The following is a 17,493-nucleotide window of genomic DNA, read 5'->3' as shown; positions in this document are numbered from 1 at the left end:
AATGTTCGTGTTAAGTGAGGTTGCGATGCCAGAACTGCCATGGCTGATGGGGAAAGAAGAGATGAAAAGTCTCAGTTTCACTGATATGTGGGATATAAAACTGAAAGGAACAAGACAAACAAACAAAGAAACAAGAGCTCACAGACATAGACAATAGCTTAGTGGTTACCAGAGGGTAAGGGGGGAGAGTGTTGGCAGATGAGGGTAAAGGGGATCAAATATATGGTGATGGAAGAAGAACTGACTCTGGATTGTGAAATATAAATGATGTATTACAGAATTGTACACTGAAACCTATGTAACTTTACTAACCATTGTCACCCCAATCAACTTTAATGAAAAGAAAAAAGGAAAAAAGAAAAGCCTCAGAAAAGTGGAGCTGTTGCAGTGGATAGACTAAGAAAAGAAAGACTCCCAAGAATGTGCTGGTGAGAGGAGCACTTAGCATCACTAAGAAATTTGGTGATGACTCTCCTCTCTAGACCAAGGCTGATGGCAGGAAAGGCCATTACAGAACTAGGCTCACTGATAGTAATGGAATGAAAGGACTCCAAAACATAGAGGCAAGTTGGCAATGCATAACCATTAGGAGCTAGGTAGATTCCGTTATCATAATGAATGGCAAGGTGGGAGCGGGGTGAAGAGAGAGGGTTGACCTGTGTAGAGGTAATTCAGTTGGTTCATAAAACATAAGGTACCTAGAGGCAAAATAGGTGGGCAGCCAACAAGAGTACCACTCAATTTGTACCAACTAAGGAAATCACACATGGATGATCAGGAGACTAGTGATGGTTATTCCAATATCATAATCCCTTGACCATGTTTAGGACTCAGAGCCCATTGACTGAAGGAGAGGCCAGATCGCCAGGTAAAAGGACCCTGCAATACCACAAGTATTCACACTTCTGATTCCCCTGGTTCTTCTCCAAAAGGATCTTTGACCATTTGTTCAGGTAACTGAATTCAGGAAAGGAAGATACCCAAACATTTTGAACACAGGATCCAAGTTGAACACAGGATCCAAGTTGACATTGTTACAGTCGGGATCTGTGGGAGCTAGATAATGAATGGAATCTTGGCCAAAGTCTAACTCCCAGTGGGTCCACTGAGTCTGCAGACCCATCTGGTGGTCATTTCCTTAGCCACAAAATGGAAATCGGAACAGACATACTCAGTGGTTAGAACAACCCCTACACTGTGTCTTTGGACTGTAGCGTAAGAGCTATAACAGTGTGAAAATCTCCACCTGCCATCTCCCAGACAACATAATAAAAGACAAAATTATACTTGAAGGGATGTGCCAAAATATAGGACCTCTCTCAAACATCTAAAACTGCACTGTCCAGTTGGTAGCCCTAACCACATGTGGTTATTGAGGACTTGAATGCTAGTGCAACAAAGGGATTGAACTTTTGTTTTATTTAATTTTTAATTAATAAAAATTTAAAACATACTCAAGTCAGTTATTGGAAGACTTTTAATTATGTTTGGAACAAGTATGTGAGTGCACTTTTCCAATTATAAATTTTATGAAACTTAAATAGAGATCAAGTATTTCTGATGAAACTTTAATATCTGAATTGGAATATATTAGAAGCATAAATTACACTTAGTACCCCCAAAAAAAGACTATAAAATATTTCATTAATAGTATTTTATGTTTATTACATCTTAAAATATTGTTAATAGATGGAGTTAAATAAAATACATTGCTAAAATCAATTTCACTGCCTTATACTTTTTTTCATGTGGCTATTAAACATTTTAAATTACATATGTGGCTCACATTATTTATACAGTGGAAAGCACTGGTCTCAAACAGGCAGAAGCTGTGGCTCCAATCATAGCTCTGTTTAATTTAGCAGTGTGGTCCCTGCAAAAATCAGACAGATTCTAGAGAGTAACCATAGTCTACCCCAAACTCAGCAGGTGGAGACCCCAAATGCAGCCATCTTGTCATATGTGATTTCTTTCCTAGAGCAGGTGAATGAGGTCCTAGTTTCTTGTTGTATGGCACTTGATTTGATAAATATATTCTTTCCCATCCCTATCAGGAAAAAAAAAAAAAAAGCTCAGAGACAGTTTGCATTTACATGGAATGGACAACAGTACACATTTATGATTTTGCTTCAGTGAACTCTAACCTGGTTCAAACGTCACACCTTTCCCCCCTTATGACTTTAGCCAGTTAACCTCCCCAAGCCCTACATTTTTTTCCATATATAAAGTGTATTAATTTTGTCCACCTAATAGGGTTGCAATAAAGACCAACATGAGCTAATAATACAGAGCACCAGGCACAGAGTAAGCAATTAGTAAATATAGGTCTCTCTTCCCCTTGGTGGCCAGAGAGGGAAACCTTGGATGACCAGGGCACCTAAGTTAGGGTAATAGGATATTGCCTCCATTTTATTGTGATTCATACTGCTAAGTGCAGGGAAGTCTGGTGCTTAGTCTATTAGTGGCTCTTGACCCTGGTTGCAGTTGAGCTGCATAATAGAATTACCTTGGGAGAGTTTTTAAAAGATATGGATGATTAAGCCCTAATCCTGGGGATTTTGGCTTCACTGAAACTTTAAAACTGATACTCAATCCAGTTATTGGGAAACTTTTCTATTAAAATTATTGGGGTGATATTAACATTATGTACATTTCAAGTGTACAATTCTATTATACATCATCTGTATATCACATTGTGTGCTCACTACCCAAAGTCTAGTCTCCTTCTGTTACCATACATTTGACTCCCTTTTCTTTCTTCATCCTACCCTCACCCTAAAACTTTTAGCCATATTCAAAACAACTGGCCTGGGGTAATACCCCTATTCTTTTTAAAGTCCCCCCAGGAGATTCCAAAATGAAACCAGGGTTTAGAGCCACTTTTCTACCTAGCCATCTTGCCCTCTGTCTTGGATAAGTGGTCCCCCCTCCTGGCTGTCTTTCTAAATTAAGCCTGAATGCTGATCTGCTACAGATAAAGATGAACACGATGGGGCGTCTGGTATGTCTGAGATCCTTGATAAGCAGAGGGGCTTCAAGGTCTAATTAGGGCGTTGCCATTATTAGCACTTCAAGTTTAAAGTAAGGAACTAGAAAGGGAGGTAGACCCCTTCTCTCCCTTCTTTGCACCCCCTCCCTCGCCCCCGGGTTTGTTATTGGGAGTGTGTTGTGGGACCTGGGGCCTGGGGCAGGTACTAAAGTGTGTGTTAATGTGGAGGCTGCCCAGCCCAGCCCAGCCCAGGTGTGAGCTGCAGTCTGATGCAGGTTTGCTATTAAATGCAGCAGCCCCGGTGTCAGCGGATTTGCAACATGTTTCAAGATTGAGTAGGGAGGCCAGCAGCTGATGATGGATTTTTATTTATTTATTTATATATTTACTTTGCTTTCTGGCAAATTTGAGATTTGTGGGGTTCTCAAGCAGCTGCAACATCGTCAGTTTACTGAGAACAGGCACCGATGGAGAGGGAAGAAAATTGACTCTGGTTGTGACATTCTGTGGGGTCAGCTCATCCCCTCCAGATTTCCCTGTCCCGCCTGGAGTGAGGCACCCAGGGGTGAGGCACAGGCTGCTGTTTGTCATATGCCTGCTGACTGGGACACTGGCAACAGGCCACCTTGGCACTGAACTGAACAGCAAATCAACTTTGCATTTTGTGTTCCTTGTTCGGCTCAGTTATCAGAGCTGCCTGGCACCTAGACCTGTATGGTCACTTACTCCCAGGGCCTGAGTGATGGAGTACATTCTACCTCTTGTTGCCAAGTACCCCTCTCTAAGCCCCCAGAGAGGGCTCAGGGAGGGAACAAAGTCTGGAAGGGCAGGGACCACCCTCACACTGTCAGCTTATGGTTAACACATGTTGCCTCCCACTTTGGACAAATGTTTAAGTCACGTTACTTCTAATCGCTACATGTTTTCAGGGAAAATGCTACCAATTCTCACTACAATCGAAAAAAATCTTAGCATTGGAAGGACCTGAGAAGTGAACTAGGCCAACCTCACATTCAGTGCGCTTCGTGCCACCCTTTCCCCCAGTGAGGCCTCAATGCTTGATGGTCTCCTGTGATGGGGAACTCACCTGGAGCCAGGCGTCACTTGATTAGCCAACGCCCATCCCTACTTCTTTACTGCAGCTTCAGAATATAGCACAACAAAGACTGTTCACTCTGCTGAGGGAGAAGGCACACGTTTAGTTGCCTGGCTCCACACAGAGAGGAAGCCCAATGGGGAACACAGAGCCAGTTGTTATCAGCTGCAGGTCACTTGACACCTGGAGCCTTTCACCACTCTAACACCTTTCAGCTGCCTGGGCAGTCGCCCTGGAGAACAGTGCAGACAAGGCTTTGTTTCCTTCTTTTGCTTGGCATTTCTCTTTCCTTTTTTTTTTTTTTTTTATAACATTTTCAAATTCTTTTTTCTCCTTCCACCTACCTAGCAGCTACTGCCAGTCCAATAACACTGAAGCTTGTGAGGATCCCTGAACCCACCCCCCATCCTACAGAAGCATCTCCTCTAAGATCTGAGATGACATTCCTTGTCCACCATGAAAGGCATGCACTTCCTGGGGTGAGTTTAAAGAGCATGAGACTTGGGGCGAATCAGGGCTGGACTCAAAATCTAAACCTACCACGTGTGCCCTTGGGAAAATGACTTAACCTCTCTGCATCCCAATTTTCTCATCTATAAAATGAGGTTAATACTAATCCTCCAAAAGATGGGAAAATGAAAGAAAATGTATGTATAGAAAAACAATACACTATACCACATTAAGAAATCCAAGAGAAAAAGTATATGATCACCCAAAGAAAAGCAGAAAAATAAATAAAATGTAACAGCCATTCATAATAGAGACAAACTAGGAATAGAAGTGGACTTCTTTAACTGACACAGGTATCTACAAAAAAAATCTACCATAAACTTCACGCTCAACATTGTTTCCTAGCCAGAGCACTACGGCAAGAAAAAGAATAAACAATACTACGGTGGGAAAGGAAGAAATCAAACTGTCACCATTCAGAGTTAATATAGTTAGCTACATAAAACCCCCAAAAGGTTTCACACATAAATTATTACATTTTATTTATAAATATAATTTAATTTTTTTATTATTAAAACAAGAAAATGTAGCAAGGTTGCTGGAGACACAAATCAAAATGCAAAAATAACTGTAATTCCAAGAACAAAGGAAAAAAGTTTTCCTTTTAAATACCATTTAAAACAGAAGCAAATATATAAAATAGTTAGAAATAGATGTATGTGTTCTGAAGCCTCCTCCTCGGCTGGTTCATGGCCCCACCCATCGTATTCTGCAGCAAAAGTCACGAAGAGCTCAGCCTGACCCTGACTCCACTCTCACACACTCTCCTCTGCTGGTCACAGCCAAGGGCTTGGCTTGAGAAGGGACCCAGAAGAGAAGCACATTCACCATTTCTTGTTTCTGCTGCCTGCCTCCAATGGCCTATCATTTAGCTCTCTCTTCCCTTGAGGCTGATGGTTTTTGAGCCCAACACAAGGCACAGATAAGGTCTGGCCTGGTGGGTTCTTGGAGGGAGCAGGGCAAGTAAGGTAGTTAAGAGTAAGAAATCAAACTCTCAAGGAAATTGGGTGCAGGCTGAAAAAAATAAAAAATAATATGAGTCAGGACTTCAGTATCAGACAACTGTGGTTCAATTCCTGTCTTTTTAATTCCCGTCTTTGTCTTTTACTACCTCTGCAACTCAGGGCCATTTACATAAGAGTTATAAGGATTCCTATAAAAAAATAATTGAAACAATACACGGAGTGCTTGGTACAAAGTAAATGTTCAATAAAGGTTAGCAATAGCAATGAAGATGGTGCCCCCCAGGGACTGAAGATAGTACAGAGATTACTGGGAAATAGATGCAGTTTTGTAATCTTGTAGAAATCAAACCTGAACCAGTGAGATACTATTTTTTGCCTAATTACCACTAAGAAATACTAATAAATGTTTAATTCCTAGTATTGGTGAGAATGTGGGTAAAGAGGTCCTTTCATGCAATCATAGTAGAAGTTGATGCAAACTTTCTGGAGCAAATTATGTCAATTCCTATCAATTACCTTAAAAGTGTATGTACCATGCTACTCACAAGAGTTTACCTCAGGAAGTAATTATGAATATGTGCTAACACACCCAAGTATGTTAACTGTAACACTGTAAATAGCAAAAATTGTGTGTGTGGGGGGGGGCATTTAAATATTCCAACAAGGGAAATTTTTTAAATGATGATAGACTACAAGGCAGTCACTGATAACTATATTGGAAGGGCGTATTTAATGAGAAAATTCTCACAACGTAAAAACGCTGATTTCAGAACAGGGGCGTTTTTAATATTCTATATGAAAAAGATGCTGTAGATACACGAAAATATTATGAGTAGCTGTCTCCGGTTGTGGGAATAATAGCTACAATCATCCCTTGATTAATAAATTTGATTTACATATTTTGGAACGGTGCCTTGAAAGAACTTATGCCATTTTTCACAACCGCTGAGCAACTTTTAGGAATAAGGAAGAGGCTAGGAAGGCCTCACTTAGCACCAGGCAGCTGACCTGGTCCCGCCTGCTGAGTCTGTGTCACACCCACTGGTACTTCTCTGCTCGGATTCCAGGCTGCCCAGGAGTAAGGTCTTCTCTTTCTTAAGATAGACTCAGGGGAATGTTTAAGCAACCACCCCCTGAAAATGCCTATTAAAAGACTTTTTTCCCCCTCGGATGTGATTATACTTTACCAGATTACAGCAAAGGAAGAAAACATTATTTTCGGAAACGAACGGAATGTAACAAAACAAAAAATGTTGAGTGTAGTGGTAGAAACAAAGATGTTTCCATCTTTGAAGCCCTACGCTTCTCTCTCCCCATCTACGTTTGCCAAAAAGGGAATAATTTTTTAAATCTCAGAAAATGTCATTGGTGGGGCAAAAGTGACTTGTTTCAAGGGGCTGCCCTGAGCCAAAGACTCAGCTCCTAACCAAGTCCCGGTTCCGGCTGCCTCCAGCGTTAGAGACAAGGGGGTGGAGGCTGTTTTGTTATGTTAATAGCCTGTAGCTTAATGCCTTCTAGCTGCACTCTCTGTTTTGGAAAAATAAGTTAAACGTGTTAAGCTGAGAAGAGTAGTAATTTATTTCCTTCCTTGTGCTTTTCTATATTTTCCAAATTTTCTACAATGGACATGAGTTACTTGTTAACCAGGTGATTAGCTTTTTTTTTTTTTTTAAGAGAAGTGTGAGATGACAGCTACAGCTATCTTCGTGACATCATTTCAAGTGCCCTGGAAAGTGCTCCCTTAGCTCCTATACGTTAGTTGCCTAACCTACTTTTAACTGAGAATAGATACTTTGATTTCAATGAGCTAAAGTTTAAACTTTAAAGTCCTACCTAGACCAGAGATGGGGGAGGGAGTGACTCTACTTTCACACCGTGGTATGAACATCTAATATTCTTACAGGGCTGTGCCCTGCAAAGGGGTCTTTTTCACCTAGGGGTCCACTATTTAGTAGCTTAGGCCTCCTCTCCTAACTCCTGCCCAAGGACAACCCTGTGGGCCACGCGGATTGATCCCACTTTGCCCAGTTTCTAGATGACTGACAGAAAACTAGCACCCAGCGATTGACTGGTCATGGGGGGTGGGCAGGGCCATGCTTTGCACTTAACACAAATGGCGCTCTATCTTAGCTCCAACAAAGGCATCCCGGGTCACCTTACCTGGGTCAGAGTCGGGATTGTCCCCGCTCCACAGCCTCAGAAAGGAATAGAAGCCTCAGGCTCACCCGGGTGACGAACCTCTTAGACCTTAATGGCCCACAGGACTGACCCCAAATCTTCCTTGCAGAGCTCAGTGTACAGCTGCCTAGGTCTTTCGGATCCGCACAGGACAGACTCACACCTCCATGGGATGGGAGGAAGAGGCGATGAATGGTCCAGTGGCTGGCCTTGAGGCCGAGATAGGAAGTCGGCATTTCCTGCTTGACATGGACCTGGACTCCGGATATGCAAACTACTTCAGAACCATCCTTTTGCTCACTTTACTCCAACCTAGTGGGGACCCGCAGACTTCCCAGTCCAGACTTACCACCCAGGTCCAAGCACTGGCCTGGCCTCCTGGGTTGTCAGTGGAGCAGCGGGGTGGACAGACGTGGGAGTCACCAAGATTCCGCATCAAATCCCAGCCGCACCCTTTCTACTTGAAGTCACCTTCGCCAAGTTCTTCACACTCGGGGAACCGCGGGTTTCTCATCAGCAGGGTGGGGATCACAGGAAAGACCCAGACACACACCTAGCTCAGTACATCGTAGCTATGATTTGTAAATTATTTTACTGCTACGTGTTTACAGCCCTTACAATAAAGGAATCAAAGACCAAAAACCTAATGACTGTCGGTTATACTTCTCATCAGGTTTCTCCACGGGCCCACTGAGCCACAAAAATATAAACATAAAAATAACAAGCAACCAGGGGCCTCATACAAGGGAGGGGGGAAAAAACAATCTTGGTTTTGTGAATTTCTGTTTATAGAGAAAAACCAATAAAGGAATACAAAAAGATCAATGTTTCCACTTTTTTACATTTTAGAAGTACACCTAAACTTTATTAAGTCCACAAATACGTCACTCTTTTTAGTGACAGTTAAGGATGAGAGGGGGAGGGAAAACCCACCGGAAGAAGGAAGAGGCACCTAGAACAAAGATATGGAGCCAGAGATGGGACAGAGCTGACTGGGAGGCATCCAAGAGACAGACACCCAAGGAAAAGCTGTGACGGATGGTGGGGAGTCGCTGATGACGAGGAGAGGCTCTGGGAAGGAAGAGAATGACAGCAAAGACAACGGCCCCCTCTGGCCATTTCCCTGCTCTAGACAGGGCGCCCTTCTCTCTGGCCAAGTAACCCCAGGAACCCGCCGCAGGTCCTTCGCGATGGAGGAACAGCGCCATCGTGTGGGTCGTCCAGTTGCTGGCACTGAAGCTCTTGAGTCCCGTTGCCTTTTCAGTACCGTGGACACATTTTTCTTTTCAGCAACTTAAGAAAAGAGGCATCTGAAGCATCTTCGTTTGAGAACACTTGGTGAGGATCAAACACCATTAAGGCAGTTCCTGGTAACGTCCCTCACCAACATCATTCACCGCCTGCAAGTATCTGACTCCATTCCTCTTCCAAATGCCCAACTTCAGGGACTCTCACTCCAACAGGGAGGGTTCCCTGCAGTAACCCCAACCTGACACCCGTCGTAGGGCTTTGTGGCAGGGGCAAGGGTGCTGGCAGAATGAATGGGCATCCTGGAATGGAAATTGGGGTCAGAGATGAAAGAGACTTGACTTGGTTTAGGATTAAAAGTATTCATAGTTGGGCAGAAAGGAGTTGGGGCAGCAGCTGGATTCACATCCCAAAGATGGTGTTCTTTTCAAGGATGGTGTGGGATTCAGACCTATTGATTCCGCCATGGCTTCTAGTGTTGCTGAAAATAATCCTAGAAATGTTCCTTCTTTGCAGCTTTACTTGTAATACTGAAATTTTGGAAACAGACCAAAGGGCCAATGGAAGTGGACTGGTCAAATAAATAGCCATGTCACCAAACAGTGGAATGGTACAAAGCCATTAAAAACAATGCTGCAGACAGAAAGATAAAAAGAGAAATAGACCACAAATGATACAATATTGCTAACAATTGGTGTATTGAAGTTTGAATTTTTTCTGAATAAATGTTGAAACAAAATTTAAACTCAAAAAAATAAAATAAAATAAATAAAAACAATGCTGTATGGGAGGGGTTTGGGGAGCTAGGTGAAGGGATTAAGAAGTACAAACTGGTAGTTACAAAACAGTCAAGATGATGTAAAGTACAGCATAGGGGTTACAGTCAATAATATTGTAACAACTATGTATGGTGCCAGCTGGATACTAGACTTATTGGGGTGATCACTTCATAAGTTATATAAATGTCTAACCACTATGCTGTACACATGAAACTATATAATATTGAATGTCAGCTGTAATTGAAAAAAATTTTAAAAACAATGCTGTATGGAGCCATTCGCTTTTAATCTGCTTACTTTTCTGTGTTCATGTTTTAGTTCCATAAAAAAGGATTACATTAAAAAATGATACTGTATAATATTTAATGGCATGGGCAAATACTCTCAATGCAATGTTAAATTTTAAAAATACAAATCTGTATTGTATTACATACTTGAATGTTGTTAGGAGAGCAGATTTTTTTTGTAAGATTTTTATTGGGGAATTGGGGGATGGGAACAGCACTGGGGAATTGGGGAAGGGGAACAGACAAGTTGCTGTCCTTTTGTGCTTCAGTCTAGTTGTGGAGGGCATTGCTTCACTGACCCAAGTTGGCACCATCATTGCACTCTTCCCGGGAGAGGCAGATCAGTTGCTGGCTTCTGGGCGGCTGCTCACGCTGGCTGCTAGCTACACACGGTAGCCCATACCAACCTACTGCCACAGAGGCTACAGCGCACACCGTCGTCAGCGACTCACGGCAGCCCAGCTCCAGGGAGAGCTGTTGTTCAGCATCTTAGCTGTAGAGGGCAGTGTCAGTGGCCCTCATATGTGGGATCCGAACTGGGGCCCTCTGGTATTCCAAGCCAACTCTTAACCAATGAGCCACTCTGCCGGCCCAAGAGAGCAGATCTTAAATGTTCTCACCACAAAACAGAAATGGTTAACTATGTGATGTGATGGAAGTTTTAGCTAACTATGGTGGTAATCATTTTGCAACATATAAGTGTACCAAATCAATACATCTACACCTTAAACTTACACAATGTTATGTGCCAATTATATCTTAATAAATATGGGGAAAAAGTACAAATCTGAATGTGTCACTATGATATGGACTTTTCTTTCTTAATCCCACTTTTAATTTATGCTATCAGGTCATATCTTATGTGCCCTTGTAAACCATGTTAAATCCTGTCTGGGATAAAATGGAGACTTAATAAATAAGGACAATAATGTTTACAACAGATTCCCACTCCAAAATTTATATATGCATGTGGAGAGAGAGAAAAAAACGAGAGAGAGAGAGAGAGAGAGAGAGAGAGAGAGGAGCAAGATACACAATTGTAGACCTTGTGGTTTTCTCTAGCTCAGGGTTGCTAGTCATTTTTATTTTGTTTATATAATGCTTTGCATTTATCTTTATTTGCTACACTGAGTAGGCATTGCTTCTTAAATCAGAAAAACAGTAAATTTTTTAAAGGAAATGAGTCTTTGCAGTAGCCTGGCCACCTGCCCCACCCCCACCGCCATTCCTACCCCATGTCTCACAGGCCAGGTGGGCCAGGCAAACCCTTTTAAATCAAATCAGAGACATCTTGGGAAGTGCAGCTGGTTGAAAAAAGTACTCCTCCTTTCCAAAGTGTTCAATGCCAGCACCAGAGCAACAAACTAATGAACCAGCCCATTCCCACAGAGGAGGTAACATGTGAAGCTATTATGGATTATTTGTATATTAATGTAAATGGGTTTATTGGTGTAGTGTGATGGTTCAGAGCTGGGCCTGGATTCAAGTCTTTGCACATACATCTTACTCTGTCGTTTACTAATGTGCGATTTGGAGCGAGTGACTTCTCAATTTCCTCACCTGAAAAGTGAAGAGATAATAATTATACCTCTCAAGGTTGCTGAGAAGTTAGATGTGATAGTTAGGCCGCACCATATGAAACTGCTGGGTTTGCAGGTCAAAAATGGGTAAATACTGGCAATTCCTCGTGGTTCAGCCTATGCATGGAAAGAGCTCCGCACAGGGCCAGGGTGTGGACAGGGCTCCTTCATCCTAAATCAGGATTGTGAGGATCAGGATTTTATCCTCACATCACAGATCAGGTTGTAAGGGTGGAAAGTGGGGAAGAAAGGGGGGCTGCAGGAAGGTGTGGAGGGCCTATGAGGGAGGCCTGGAGCAATGAGCCGAGAAGTCTCAGAACGGTAATGAAGGCTTCAGAAACGCAGCATTGCCAAAGGGTGGTCCCAGCCTCCCTCTTGTCATTTAAAGGCACCTCTCAACCCCCGACACACATACCCTGGACCCTCCTAACCTCCTTAAAGTTACTTGCACATGGCAGAACTTCTCCCCATACCCTGTGGGATACACCTCTTGACCCCAGAGGGCTGACATCAGGACAGGAACCTTGCGCCTTCCCTCCAACATTTCTCCTGGGACCAGTTTGCTGGTGGGTGCCAAGGTGGCAGTATACACTTCCTCCCACCCTGGGGATGGGCAGAGGCTGCCATTTAAACAGCCTGGTGGGTGATGCTCCCCTCAGTCCTAATTAGCTCCGTTGCTGTAAGTTCCATTGCACTGAGTACCAAGAGACCCATGTCCAAAGAGTGGGGAGCTATTGGAGGCAATGTTGGGGGACAGGGAAGGAGAAAGCCACCGGTAGCCTGCTAGGGCCTTTCGTGGTGGTGGTGCAGGGGGAAGGGGAGGAGGAGGCGGGGTGTGGCTAACACAAAGTTGTGTATTGCTTTTTTAGACATCAGATTCCAAATCAAATTCCATCTCAAACAAAACGTCTGTCTTGCTCCAGCCAGAGCTGCCAGTGGCCCTGACCCTTTAATAAGGACCCTGGGTTTTCTCGGTGCCATCTTTCAAACTCAAATCTAAGTTTGGTGGGTTGGAAGCTACGTGAGAAAGGAGATGGGGAGGGCAGGAGGAAGGGTGAAGGTGTCAGAGGCTCTTTCAGCCTTGGATTAGTTACTCCAAGAATAACACCTACAATTCACGCTAGAAAGATATACTAGTGGCTTGTTTCATTTAAGGCTCCAAACATCCCTGTACATAAGAGTTTTAAGTAAACACATTTGCTCAGAAAAGCTGAGGGCCATGCCCAAGTTCACATGGGAAATATGTGAGAAGGCGGGACCCAAACCCACATCCACTGTCTTAAAATTCCATTCTCTTTCCAAATTGCCACAAACCTGAAGGAGAATAATTGTTCTAGAACAGAGCTGCCCAAATGAGCGGGTAAGACACCAAATTATGGCAAGGAAGACTGCCAAGTTATGGCAAGGAATCTGCCCATTCACATGGGATGTCGAGCACAGTCCACAAACTTAAAGAGACGAAGGTGTGACTGACTTGCCTAATCATACATTTATTCAGCAATCCAACCACTATGTCCCACTATTGTTCAAATACCTTTAGATGCTATGATGATTAAGATACAACTCATTGTATTGTTGCTCTCCATTGTTGCTTTGTTGCTGTGGTAACAAGCAATCCCTAAATTTCAGTGGCTTACAACAGCCAACATGTATTTCTCGCTCGGATTTTATATAGGCTGCAGCTTGGTTGAGGCTGGGTTCTGCTCTGCGCCATGTGTCACCTCCATCAGAGACTTGGGCTAAAGGAGCAGCTCCTGACTGTGACGTGCTATACAGGAGACCTAGCCAAGCCATGCAATCGTATCTAAAGCTGCTGCCTATCATGGCCCAACCATGGAATGTGGATGTTCATGTCACCTAGAAGTACAGGGGGCACAGGAAGGCAGGGATGTATAAGCCTCTTAGGAGAGGGAAAAATGGATCCTGAACAATAATGCAACCTACCACCTTATAGATTATTCTCAATCACCAAATACTAAACGTGAAACTACAATCAGGAAGGCCTCAGAGTCAAGAACGTTGGAAGACTCCTGCAGGAGGGAATAACTTTAAGTCCACTTCTAAAACATACTGATTGTCCCCTGCCCAAGCTCCATCAGTAATTTGTTACATAAACCACACAAAGAAAGGCAGGGTCTCTCAGAGATAATTCAATATTTAAATATTGATTTTAAAGTTCCACAGTCAAACTTAAGTTGTCCCATTTTCATCAGCCCTCAGGAGTCTCTGAAGCAGTTTCAGACCCATGGGAAATGCCATTCACTGGCCTCCCTAATAGGATGGTGCAGAATGGCTTCTGTTGGTCAACCCCGGGGTAAGAGTCTTACAGAACTAGACAGAACCTTGGAAACTCAACCACTCAAGAAATTCTTAGGGCTGGCTGAGTGGCTCAGTTGGTTAAGAGCATGAGCTCTGAGCAACAGCGTTGCCGGTTTGATTCCCACATAGGCCAGTGAGCTGCACCTGAGCTGAGCTGCCACTGAGCTGCCAACAGGTGGCAGGATGGCTCAGCTGGTGAGAGCACGTGCTCTTAACAACAAGGTTGCTGGTTCAACTCCTACATGGGGTGGTGGGCTACGCCCACCCACAACTAAGATTGAACACGGCACTTTGAGCTGAGAAGCCACGAGCTGCTGACGGGAGGCCATCCGGCAAGTGGATTTGGAGCTGAGCTAGCTGCGCCCTCCACAACTAAGATTGAAGGACAACACTTGGCTGTTCCCCTTCCCCAACTCCCCAGTAAAATCTTTAAAAAGAAAAAGAAAAAATATCATGCCGACTGTGTGCAATGTGAGACACAAAGATGAATACAAAACAGTGCTCATCCTCAGAGAGCTTGCTTTTGAGTGGAGTGGCTTTCCAGCCTCATCTGATGAGGAACACCAAGTCTCTGAGGTTCAAGGAGTTGGCCGGAGTTGTACACACCAAGCCATTGACCCTAGAAATCAGGTGTAGTGACTCCCAATCTCTGTCCTCTACCGATATGCTCCCTTCATTAATATACTTTCCATTCAAATTCCTTCGTCTTATTTTGCATTAACTTTTCCTCCCCTATCACAAGGCAACGGTGGGGCCCACTGCTGGATAACAAAAGAGATGTTGTAGAAAGAAACAACGTGCACCCAGAAAGCAGGTGTCAGCTGTCCATAACCCAGAGGCATCAAACAAGGGAAGAATCCAGGATTTTTTTTTAACTATGTAAATGATGAAAGCTGCCTTTTCCATCAGAACTCTCGGAGCATTTGCAGCTTTGATTAATGAGGCTATATCCAAGACTGATATTCATGTTACCCAATAAAGACACCATGGGGTGTTCTGGGCTCAATTTTGGCAACTTATTCAATATTCAAGCTGGGCTTTTTTTTCCCCCTTCTATCTTATCAACCAGGTACAAAAGGATGTTGTTGAAATGAGAAAATCTCTTCCTTCGTGTACTGTTCTAAACTCAGTGGGTTCTCTTTGCAGCCAGGTGAGAAAAAGTTGCAATTTCAATGCAGAGAGCCCTGCTGAATGCCTGCGGCCTGGGAGGTATAATGAACAAGGCTCAGTCTTGGATCAGTTCCCAGACCCACAACGCAAGAACGCCGTGATGTCTAAACAGAAGTCCCTGGCTTTCTTTCAGTCCCTAGTCTTATTAGGTTTGACGCTTCTTTATTATGTTTTGTTCTGCATCTCTAAATCCCCCTTCTGAAGCATAATGCTGCAAACATGGGGTCTGCACGCCCAACAGCACTGTCCCTCGGTCGCTATGGTAACCCACGCGCATCCACCAAGCACTTGCCTCCAAATGAAATCGCAAGCTCAAGCTCTGAGCTTGCACCTTGCACGCACCCACCCCAGTCAGTGAATATCCCCACGGGGTTTTCTGTTTATGAGCAAGAGCTGGCAAGAGCCAAAGGGGCCAGCACCACTGTGTTTTATAGACTTTATTAAAATACCTGGGATACACATTCAATTTCTATTTATTGTTGTTTCACCTGTGCCGAGAGGGGAACTGCCAGCACTTGACAAATGAGGTGAAAGGCTGTCGAGTTTCACTCTGGTGTTGGTGGGTAAGAGATGCCGAAATGTGGTTTCATAATAGTGTAATAAGACTTTGTACTTTTACAGCGCCTTTCATCAGTGAATCTCAAAGGCTCCCTCATTAGCCCAGCTGCCCTTGGGAAGGAGGTAGGTGGTGAGTGGGTTCCCCCACACGGCAAGCCCAAGGCAAGGGGAGGCCTCAAGCGAGTTGCCCAGACATAAACAGGACACAGATCCGCAAGCAGGTCATTGAAGCCCCTGACTGATGGAGCTGCTCTAATCATGTAATTATCCAGCAATCTTGCCCATCATTTGCATTTTTAATTCCACTCATTAAACTTACGGCTTCTGTTTAGGGGAGACTTGTCGCCACACATCTCAACCGTCTGAAAGCCTGTGGCTGGCCCTTTCATGCAGTCACTAGGCATCCTGATAGAAGGGTGGGGAAACTATTTACTTGGCCCCGCTGTAAAAGAGCACATGACCTACCTAAGCAGAATGGCATGGGAAATGGCGACCGCTGTGGAAAGAAAACTCAGTAAGTTTCAAAACTAGAAAGGTTTAGTATGTTTATCAACATTAGTCACAAATTGGAGCTTCATAAACCCCTTTTTGACTTGAACAAATTTCCTGAGTTGATATGTGTATACAAAATGCATCCATACAGCATATCATTATCTTCCTGGTTCCCAGTGATCCCACAGTTGGCGTTCTTGGTGTTTGTCTTAGCCCCTGGGAATTTATTAATGTAATTATAGACACAAGTCACCAGTTGAGTGTATAATTGGATGGATGGAATTATCTATATAGAACTCATCACTAAATGGGAGAACAGAGCCAGAGTCACCCAAGAAATCAACTGGTCCAACTGGTCCTTTTTACAGATGTGGAAACTGAGGCCCTGGCCAGTTAAGGGGCCTGCCCTAAGCCACCACATGGCTAATCTGGAGAGACAGCAGAGGACTTCAAAAGAACAAGTCAGCCTTTTTTTATATAAATGGAAGTTAAGCTCAAAGAATGTAAGTTAAACTGACTTTTTTTTTTTTTAGCTGAGCCATCCTGCCACCTGTTGGCACCTCGGCAGCTGCTCAGCTCGGGCCGGGACTCGAACCTCTGTTGCTCAGAGTTCGCACTCTTGAGCGAGCTCTTAACCAACTGAGCCACTCAGCTGGCCTTAAATTGACTTTGTAGTTAAACACATGGTCACGGAGATTCCCCCCTTTCAAGCTATAAGGATCAATACCTATAGAAAAACCATCCTCAAAAGGGACATGTCACACAGTGTCATCCAAAAGGAACACAGATACACAAGCAAACATTGCCCTAAATACATACTCTCAGAATCCATCTCGCACAGGAAGAACTATCCAGCAACAGTCCTTAACCAATATTCCCCCTTTCTTATAAATAAATAAACAAAAAAATAGAAGCACCATTGAGTCAATCAGAACACTATCAGAATCTCCTGCATTTGTGGGGGAGGGAAGCCAATACACAACTCAGATAATTATGACGCATCTGTCTTCGTTCGGTTAAAGGCATCCTCTGTAATTTCAAAAATGTCCCCTTTCAGGGCCTGCCAAGGGGCTCAGTTGGTTAAGAGCTCGCTCAAGAGTGCGAGCTCTGAGCAACAGGGTGACCGGTTCAATTCCCAGCCCGAGCTGAGCTGCCACCGAGCTGCCAACAGGTGGAAGGATGGCTCAGCTAAAAAAAAAAAAAAAAGTCCCCTTTCTTAGCCACCTCTCCCCCAGGCAAGGCCCATTCCCCACAGAGCTTCGATCTGGATCGGGCTTTTTCTCCTTGCCCTGGGTGTAAAAGCTCTCAGGTGACCTGCTCAC

This window comes from Hipposideros armiger, unplaced genomic scaffold (assembly GCF_001890085.2).
Source record: "Hipposideros armiger isolate ML-2016 unplaced genomic scaffold, ASM189008v1 scaffold_190, whole genome shotgun sequence".
Lineage (NCBI taxonomy): Eukaryota > Metazoa > Chordata > Mammalia > Chiroptera > Hipposideridae > Hipposideros > Hipposideros armiger.
This window is presented reverse-complemented; position numbering follows the sequence as displayed.